We start from the raw sequence: 8,924 nt of genomic DNA, 5'->3' as shown, positions 1-8,924 counted from the left end.
TAATAATGGCCATTATAATAAGTGTATGTTATATGTATTATGATATGTCTTTATGTTTATTATGAATATGTGTTAGATTTTCCTTGCTGGGCATTAGGCTCATTCCTTTCTGTTTTATGTGCAGGAAAATAAGCTTTAGAGGCGGTAAGATTCGTGACGCTTAGAGGATGTGTATCGATGGTGAATGGAGTCAAGGGGGCCGAGCGTTATTCGATTCGAGGATGTAGTCTTGTTTATGTTTTTATGGTTTTAGATGTATTTTCCGCATTTTCTATGTAACTCTTTTTACTTTAAGTTATTTTTGTTTTAAAGACAACGGGTACCCATATCCTATTTATTTTATGGAAGTAACTCTTGTTTCTACAAGTTTCTAATAAATTATGGTATTTTCGCAAAAATGTAAGTTTTATGTATAGTTTCGTTAATGGTCCAAAAAGTCTAGAATAGTGGGTCATTACACTCTGACATTATTTAACCCAAAAGGCATGACAATATAGTAATATACACCCATGTCCGTCTTGAAGTTGGTGTGTTCATGGTCTGCTACATGCATCGAAATTGGATTGTAGCCGAAATAGGCACCCATGAAGCGTAGCAACTAGTATCCAGAAGTGGCGTCCACCATCTAGTCTATTCGGGAAGCAATCTTTTGGACATGCCTTGTTGAGGTCCATGAAATCTATGCAAGTTCTCTATATCCTGTTTGGCTTTGGCACCAACACCGGGTTTGTCAGCCATACGGGGTATAGTGCTTGCCAGATGAAGTTAATTGAGGATAACTTTTTGATTTCTAGTTTGAGGCACTACAAGAAAAAATGCTTTTAATAACACCACAAATGTGTTATCAAAACCTACGATAACACTTTCTGATGTGTTAAGACAGACTATGTTATCGTAGGTCAGGGTACTTTACATAACACTTTATCAGTGTTATATAGATGTGTTATTGTACTGCAACGATAACACAATTTCTGTGTTATTTTAATATATAGATAAGTGTTGAATTATGTTATTTATAGTCGATACTATAACACTTTTTTTGTGTTATACTACACTTTAGTATAACACTTTTTTTGTGTTATACTACACTTTAGTACAACACTTTTTTTGTGTTATACTATACTTTACTATAACACATTTTTTGTGTTATACTACACTTTAGTATAACACATTATTTGTGTTATATAATGAAGTTTCCATAACATAATTCTTTGCATAAAAAGTGTTATTGTAATATATATTATAACCCAATTTTCGTATTATTGTTATATTTAGATATATTTAAATTCTCATTATATATTTTATTTATTTAACACTAATTTATTCTATTATATTTTAATTTTTTTATATATAATTAAAATTAGCTTTTTAATATATACTAGCATCATCAAATGAACTTGATTTTCAAATAACAAAAAGTAAGAACATTCTACATTGAATTAACAATCCACAATTTAGTTTAAAACATGCAAACTGTCATCAACAACAAAATATTCTTTAAGTATTCAAGGAGTCTAAAATTTACTACTTTCAACACAGAAATAACGCTTCGCTAGATTTTTCCTCTACTTCTGCATCATCCATTGACAGGTTCTTAGAATTGTAGTGGTTTGATGGTTCTTCAATAACCTCTTTCTCAAATCCATTTTCCTTACCATTCTCGAGCTTAACTGAAGGACGCGTTCTCTTCAAAGGTGACAACAATCTAGTAACAGCGGCTTCAACATTGGCTCCACATATTGGCTCTTTTAAATAAGTAACAAAAGGGGTACCGATAAGCTTTCCTTGACAACCCTTAACACTGTCTGACGGGCACCTAAAAAATCCAACTATCTAAGTTAGGAAATCCAGCAGAAGTCTAACAAGCAGTCTGCGTAGATGATCCAAGACATAAAATGACTAGGATACAAAAAATTAAAACACATATTTCTCAAAAGCAGGTAATATAGCCAGTATTATCCAGTCAACACTTGACTTGGAACGCTTGAACTTTATTCATACGGACTTCAGCTTCTTAATGAACAAGTAGCCAATAATTATTTTAATTAATACTATAATCCCCTTCTGAAATTACTTAGTTAAAGCTATTTTTCAATAGATGGATTGGCAACACCAGTTTGTACATCACATGTTTACCAGTGCTATTTACCAATTACATAAGGATAGGGATGCAAGCTTACTTTTCATGTGGTCGATGAATTATTTCAACTCTAGATCTTCCCACGACCTTTTTAGAAAGTCTATAAGTGGTCATCCTCCTTAATTGGAGCCAATAGCTCTGGGGGGTTTTCCAAATATCGAAAAATCTTATGTTCATAAACCTGGCAATCGAAATTACAGTTACTCAACCACTAGAACTAAAATTAAGGGAATAAATAAAATAAATTGTAGCAGATATCAATGGAAACCAAATTTACCTCTGCAAGCAGAAGAATCTCATCAGCATTCAAGCAATAAGCAACAAGCATTACTTAGTTGTTCACTAAGATCTTTACAGCAACCTTGCTTTAGCAAACTAACAGTGTATAGCATAGGAAGACCACTTCCATCGCCGTAAAACAGAGTCACGGTTATTTGCCGAGTTGCAGTTGAAGGTAGCGGCAACGACAAATACATGAAGGGATCAAAAGTGATTGAAATCTTTCCACATGCTGGGCAAACCAGTGTCGACTTATATTGACCCTGACCATTAACATATAAACATTGTAAGAGAAGAAAATACTTTTGTACCAGTACAGGAAAAATTATAGAGGTATGTTGACTTACAGGAAAAATATGCCAAAAGGTACCTAACATAGTGACATGGTGTGCTCAAAATATAATGATATATTATTATGGCCAATTTACCGTTAAAGAGGGTGACACAATTCAATATAAGCAATCACTTGTCACGGTTGTTTCAAACATTGTGAAAGGTAAAATCAGACTTGATGGCTATGAAGGAATGGAAATAATGGCCAAAAAAAATTTCAATAATGTAAACCAAAAAATAAGATGTAATACTCTGTTTTGTCTTTAGAAAACATAGCCCCCCAAAAAAACTCAGCAATGAAGGCTGGAAATAGACAAAAATCAGCAACAAAGACTTTGAAGAAACTAACCTAGAATAGAGCCAAGCTCTGACACATGACTCATTCAGATCTCTCTAAGTGTCTCTGTCTAATTGTAAATACATGATATGTGTGCATGCTATGCAGAAATGTAGATCATGTTAGGCTAATTCTAGTTAAAACCTCTAATTCTAGTTAAAACCTGGTTCATGTCAACAACAGCTGCATATCTTCCAACTAACAGTGAAAATATACTAATCAATTTAATTGATGAAGAACAGAGAAATAACAGTCTTTACAGCACAAAAACTACAAAAAAATCATAATTAAAATGCAATGCAATAAATCCAATATGTTAATAATACTCTGGAACTTTGACTCTTTTATCTATGAAAGAGAGCTAAGTAAAACATCCAATTATAGCACCTAGAATCTTAATCAACAAGAATGTGCAGATTTTTTTATAAAATAAACAGGGCTTATAATCAATAACCAAAACAGAGTGTTAGTGGCACCACACATATGAGAACATAATTTATAAGCAAGAAAGTTTCATGCACCTTTAAACAAAAATACAAATTTCAAGCCATGCTAAGTCAAGGTAATTTCAGCAGCAAAAAAAATTGTCAAGCTTAAGAATAAATTGAATCAATACCATAACATATCTATATGACTGTTCTGCAGATGCTGTAATCTTCAATAGGAACATAACATAGTAAACACATCACCATCTTTGTCCATCAATATAGAATTTTATAAAACCATGAGCAAATACATGAATGTACAAGGAAATTGGAAACCAAAAAAAGAAAAAGATTAGCATCACTGTCCATGACATGTCTATGAGATAATTTACCTATATGTGTTAATTTTGAATTAAGATTGAATATTAGAAGATACATAAAAAAAAACTCCATACAAAAACAAACCATATAAAATGAAGTGGAAAAGGTACTAGGAAACTAAATCTTCAACATAGCATACCAAATTTCTGTTGTTAGCATAGTGTGAAAGCTTTCCATCACGAGCTGAATAAATTAGCTTCAAACTTCCTGGTCCAACTTCTATAGTGTTGTCTATACTTTCTTCTGACCTGTACACAGAAGAAATGGCTACACTAGAGCCTGTAAAGTAGATCAATAATTAGATTATCAGGTCTAACTTGGAGAGCTCTTATATGTAACACCTTAAACATTACAATATGGCCAACCTGTTTGTTTAGTGGTAGAAATTATGTAAGTGCTGAAACCAATTGGCGGTACTGACACTGTAAATGCAAGCCAATATTTAATTGTTTCTCTCAGAGATTCACCCAAATATGCTCTCACATAATAATTTCTAACACTAAAAGTGGCATTCAATACAGGAAGAAGCTGGACTTCAACTTTCTTCCCACTAGAATCCTGAACACTAATTCTGTCAGTGGAAACCTACATAAAATTTCAGTTGCAAAGCCATTAGTAAACATGAATAAGTTAATATATACAACCTTAAATTTTTTGCAGTTTTCTCCAAGTCAATGATGGTTACTTCTTAAATTAAGAAAGTGTTTGACACAGATAGACATAGCGTTCTGTCCTCAAGTGTTCAATATTGGAACTCTTTTTAGTTGAAAGTGTGTAATAGAAATCATCAGTTCAAGTAGACCTTTTCAAATTTATGTTGATCAGCATATGAAGTACAGTTTAGCTACTTACAGGAATTCGTATTACTTCTTCTCTCTTCCACCCCAGGGAATTGTAGATGACAACGACCTAGCAAGAAAATACATGATGATAAGATGACATAAAAAAAGGAATTCGCTGATACTCAATTGAGTTGGATATTACAACTTACAAGTAAAAATGTACTTACCAAACTTTTCCCATCAGACAGGACAGCTTCTGATGGAGGACAATAACTTATGTTAAGAAGAGGACACTGCCAAGAAAAGCCAAAACATAAAACCGAATTGATGTACACTCTGTTACTGAGAAAAGTGTAATAATAATGGTGCTGAAGATTGAAGTTAGAGGTGCTTAAATAAATGCATCAACATTATAAAAGCCTAAACCAATCCCTTTTGAAAAAAAAAAAGCTAATAAAGAAAAGTTCAATTTACTCCGTTTCATGCCTCAATGGCATGTAGGTTCCCAAATTTCAATTGACTAAGATGCCTCATGCAACATGGGAAATGAAATAAAACCATTTATGCCCTATTTGTATATGACCAAAAAACGGGTTCCAGTAGCAGGGTAAAAGAAAGAGTACATAAGGTCAAAACTCACAAGTGAGAAGGAAAATATTGTAAACCTAATGACAACTTGCCTGTTGAAAGTTTTCAACTCCAGAGCTTGAATCTGGTTGTGTCAAGTATGCTAAAGAAGAAGCATAGCACTAAGGAATGCAACAGCTACATTACAGGGCTATTTTCTATTCTTATAAGAAAGGAGAGGACCAAAATACTAGTTACAAAGACCCGTTACCAATTAGAAATAATATGAGCATCCTATGCAAAAATTAGTAGTTTCCTTATTTAGATGATTTGTAGCTATTTTTGTGATTTGTTGTTTATTCTGTAATTAAGAAGATTAAGTGTGTAAACTGTATAAATATGCTTCTGTTTACCAATTGAAATATATAGAAAAGGAAAATACAATTTCTCTTACAATTTCTATTCTCACTTATAGGAAAAACACACATCAATGTGCAATTAAATACATATAAACTTTTATATTATAAAATCAACTTTTGGTTTATTGTACAAACATAATTGGGGCATCATATACTTCTAAAATTAACTGTCAAAAGTGTTGAGATTGTTCATGATTTGACTACGGTAATGCATCATTAGAAAGAAGAAAATGCACCTTTGAAATAAGAACTCCAAGACTCCGATGAATTCCAGAACATTGCATACATATAAATATTCCAAGGTTCACACTAGCCCATCGTGGTGCCCTGAAGAAGTATACAACAACAATGTTTAGATCTGTAGGTTATAAAGTTTACATAAAGTTAAGAATAGAACAAGGGAAACTCTGCAACACTTTCCAATATAGAAGTATTTTTCCAAAATTTGGAATGTTACGGTCAAGGTTTTAAAAAAGGGTATGATAGTAAGTATTTCTTTTTGTGTCAAACTTACAAAATATTCCACTCATGTAATCAACTATAGTGATTGTTTACAAGAGGCATTCTTTGATAATTTCTTTAGCAAATTCCAACATAAATGCATCCATACTGATATTTGAGGAGCTGTTCTATTGGAATTTTCTTCAATATTTCATTCTCTAAATGGGGAAGTTTGGCAATGAACCAACAAGAAAATTGAAATTTTTACAATGGATCTCTAGTAACTCTAGAGCAAAAAATTGTCTAATATAGCAAAACCTTCAAATGAAGAACCTAAATCACTAAATATGCAAAAGTATAAATTATTATGAGACGATGACTAAACTGTGCAATAAAACACTATTGGAAGATGAAAAGGTGAAGAACGTGCAACACAAGAGTTGGGTTATGAATGTACTTGTTTCGACAGTCAGCGCATTCTCGGTTTTCTGGCAACTTCAGAAGACCTTCAAGAATCTGCATACAGAAGAAGAAGAAGAAAAACAGAAAATGAAGCATTGAAATCCATTAAAGAAGATTGGATGATTGGTTAATAAGGAAAGAATGAGACCTTGGTGTGCTTGGCATTGAGTTCCTTTGTCCATTAAATCAAGTTTTGTTAGCACCCCAAATGTTTTTTCACCTGAAATATCAAATTACAATGAAGAAAAATTATTTCTTAGCCTCTACAAGAAAAACTGATGAATGTAAAAGAAGAGAGAGAGAGAGAGTTATAAGATTACCTAAAGGATCAACTTCTCTTGCAAGTTTGATTGCATCTGATGTGGCAATATCTTGATTTGCAGGAGATATAGCCAATATGATAGAGTTAGGCTACAAAATAGAGAAATGTATCACTAAGCATGAGGAAGAACAAAAGACTAATCTTGAAATTATGATTATGAAAACAACTTTTTCAATTCTTCTATATATATGAACAACAAATTGTAATTTTGTTTTCTTCAGATAATAGATATACATATTTATACATTGTTAATGCATATCCTTCTATATAATGTAACACCAAAAACATGACACAGATCACTGATTTGGGAAAAGAACATATCAGTATAGTTTTATTTGTTTGGCCCAAAGAGAGAATCAATCCCTTATTACCTGCTCTTTACGCAGACCAATAAGCACAAGAGATATTCTGTCTTCCATTATACAGTTTCAAATATTTTAAAAAGTACAATCCCAACGTCCTACAAAAACTATTATAAACACTAAAGAGAAAAAGCAGTTAGATTCTTCTGTTAATAGCTTGGTAAGGCATATTTAGTTAGAACTTAGAAAGACAGTTGTATTAGGTAAATGATATCCTTCCCCTTGAGGTAGAAATTGCAACTGACATAGGGGTAGAACTCCACAATTTTTACAATCTAAGAAATTGATAGGAACAACTGCATTGCATTTTTTTAAGACACAAACGCATATTGGTGAATATAAAAATACTAGATAAAACTGACTGTTGGCCCTTCTTTATGAAAGCTTTTCAACCACTGAAGCAATGGCATGTAAGAAAGTAGCAATTTAATCCAAAACCCAGATAGATGATTGCCCTATTCACAAAATTGAGTTCTAGAAGAAAAAACATGAATATTTTCATCCTAAAACGTGAAATTCCATTGCTTCATTTAATAAATTGGTTTCTTAGATGATGAAATTAATAATAATAATAATAATAATTGCACTGGCCCAAACAGTTTGCAACTTAAGAGGGGAGGAATAAAAATAATAATAATATTAATTAGTTTCCCAGAAAAAAGAAGAAAAAAAATGAATCTTTTTGCATCAATATATAATTAATTTGGAGCTCATGACTTGGTAGATACTCTTGGAGTATCTAATATTTTGTTGGTGGTGATACTGGATTTGGCAGATGTTTTTAGAGATGATGGGTAAAAAAATACCAACAATTTCTTGAGAAGCCATATGAAATACATTTTCACGGCTCACACCTCCATCTCTTAAAAACAAGAACACTTTTTTTTCCTTTTATAAGAATCTACAATAGGCAATGAACATCTATTTACTTTTCTAGATTTACAGTATCACCATTTATTTCTGTGTTTGGTTTATCAAGTGACTACATGAGCTAGGAAAACTACCACCATTTATTTCGAATTCAAAAATAAAATATAAAAAAAGAACAGAGAGAAATAAAAAAGAAATGTTTCATGTACTCACCTTCTCAACATAAGAGCGAACCATATTTTCAATATCTTCAACAATGGTTTCCGGTTGTCCCTCTGCAACAGCCAAAATTTGTTACTTGATATTATATATTCATTATATTTACCAAATAAAGAAAGGAAGTGCCATTTTCTTTGACTGAATTATATAGATTAGAGAAAATTATTACCTACAGCAACCTTTGTCAAGCCAGGAAGATCTATGACTGTCAAGTTTACAACTGCCAGAGGAAACGTGATTTTAGTCATTATAGATTATACAATTAAAACCAACGTAGAATAGAAGTGTTTCATCAACAAGGAAATGTAATATGAATAATCATCCATAGAATCCAGGAAAACAAATAAAGCTCAAGATGAACACTTGTATGAAAAGCTAACAGTGATCTCCAATTTCATTTGCACAAATAAAGCATGCTTGTAACAATTTACGAGAAGAGTTTAAGTGTATATAACAGAAAACAGAGTATGCTTTCCATAAGAATTTACAGTTTGCTAGTGGATTGGATTACCGTTCATTGTAGATGGACTAAAGAAATTATAAATTTCACAGCAGATCCATCAAGGAGTCGCCAGCAAAACAAGG

General features: G+C 32.2%; 1 long non-coding RNA gene across 1 annotated transcript; it reads right to left on the bottom strand.

Annotated features, from left to right (window-relative positions):
- Positions 1-4,040: 4,040 nt before the first annotated feature.
- On the bottom strand, positions 4,041-4,973 carry LOC133816404 (uncharacterized). Its single transcript, XR_009885212.1, has 4 exons — positions 4,905-4,973; positions 4,748-4,804; positions 4,261-4,480; positions 4,041-4,174 (listed from the first exon to the last, which is right to left on the bottom strand). It is a non-coding gene; the product is annotated as an uncharacterized LOC133816404 (long non-coding RNA).
- Between the last annotated feature and the right edge of the window lie 3,951 nt (positions 4,974-8,924).

This window comes from Humulus lupulus, chromosome 2 (assembly GCF_963169125.1).
Source record: "Humulus lupulus chromosome 2, drHumLupu1.1, whole genome shotgun sequence".
NCBI lineage: Eukaryota > Viridiplantae > Streptophyta > Magnoliopsida > Rosales > Cannabaceae > Humulus > Humulus lupulus.
This window is presented reverse-complemented; position numbering and strand designations above follow the sequence as displayed.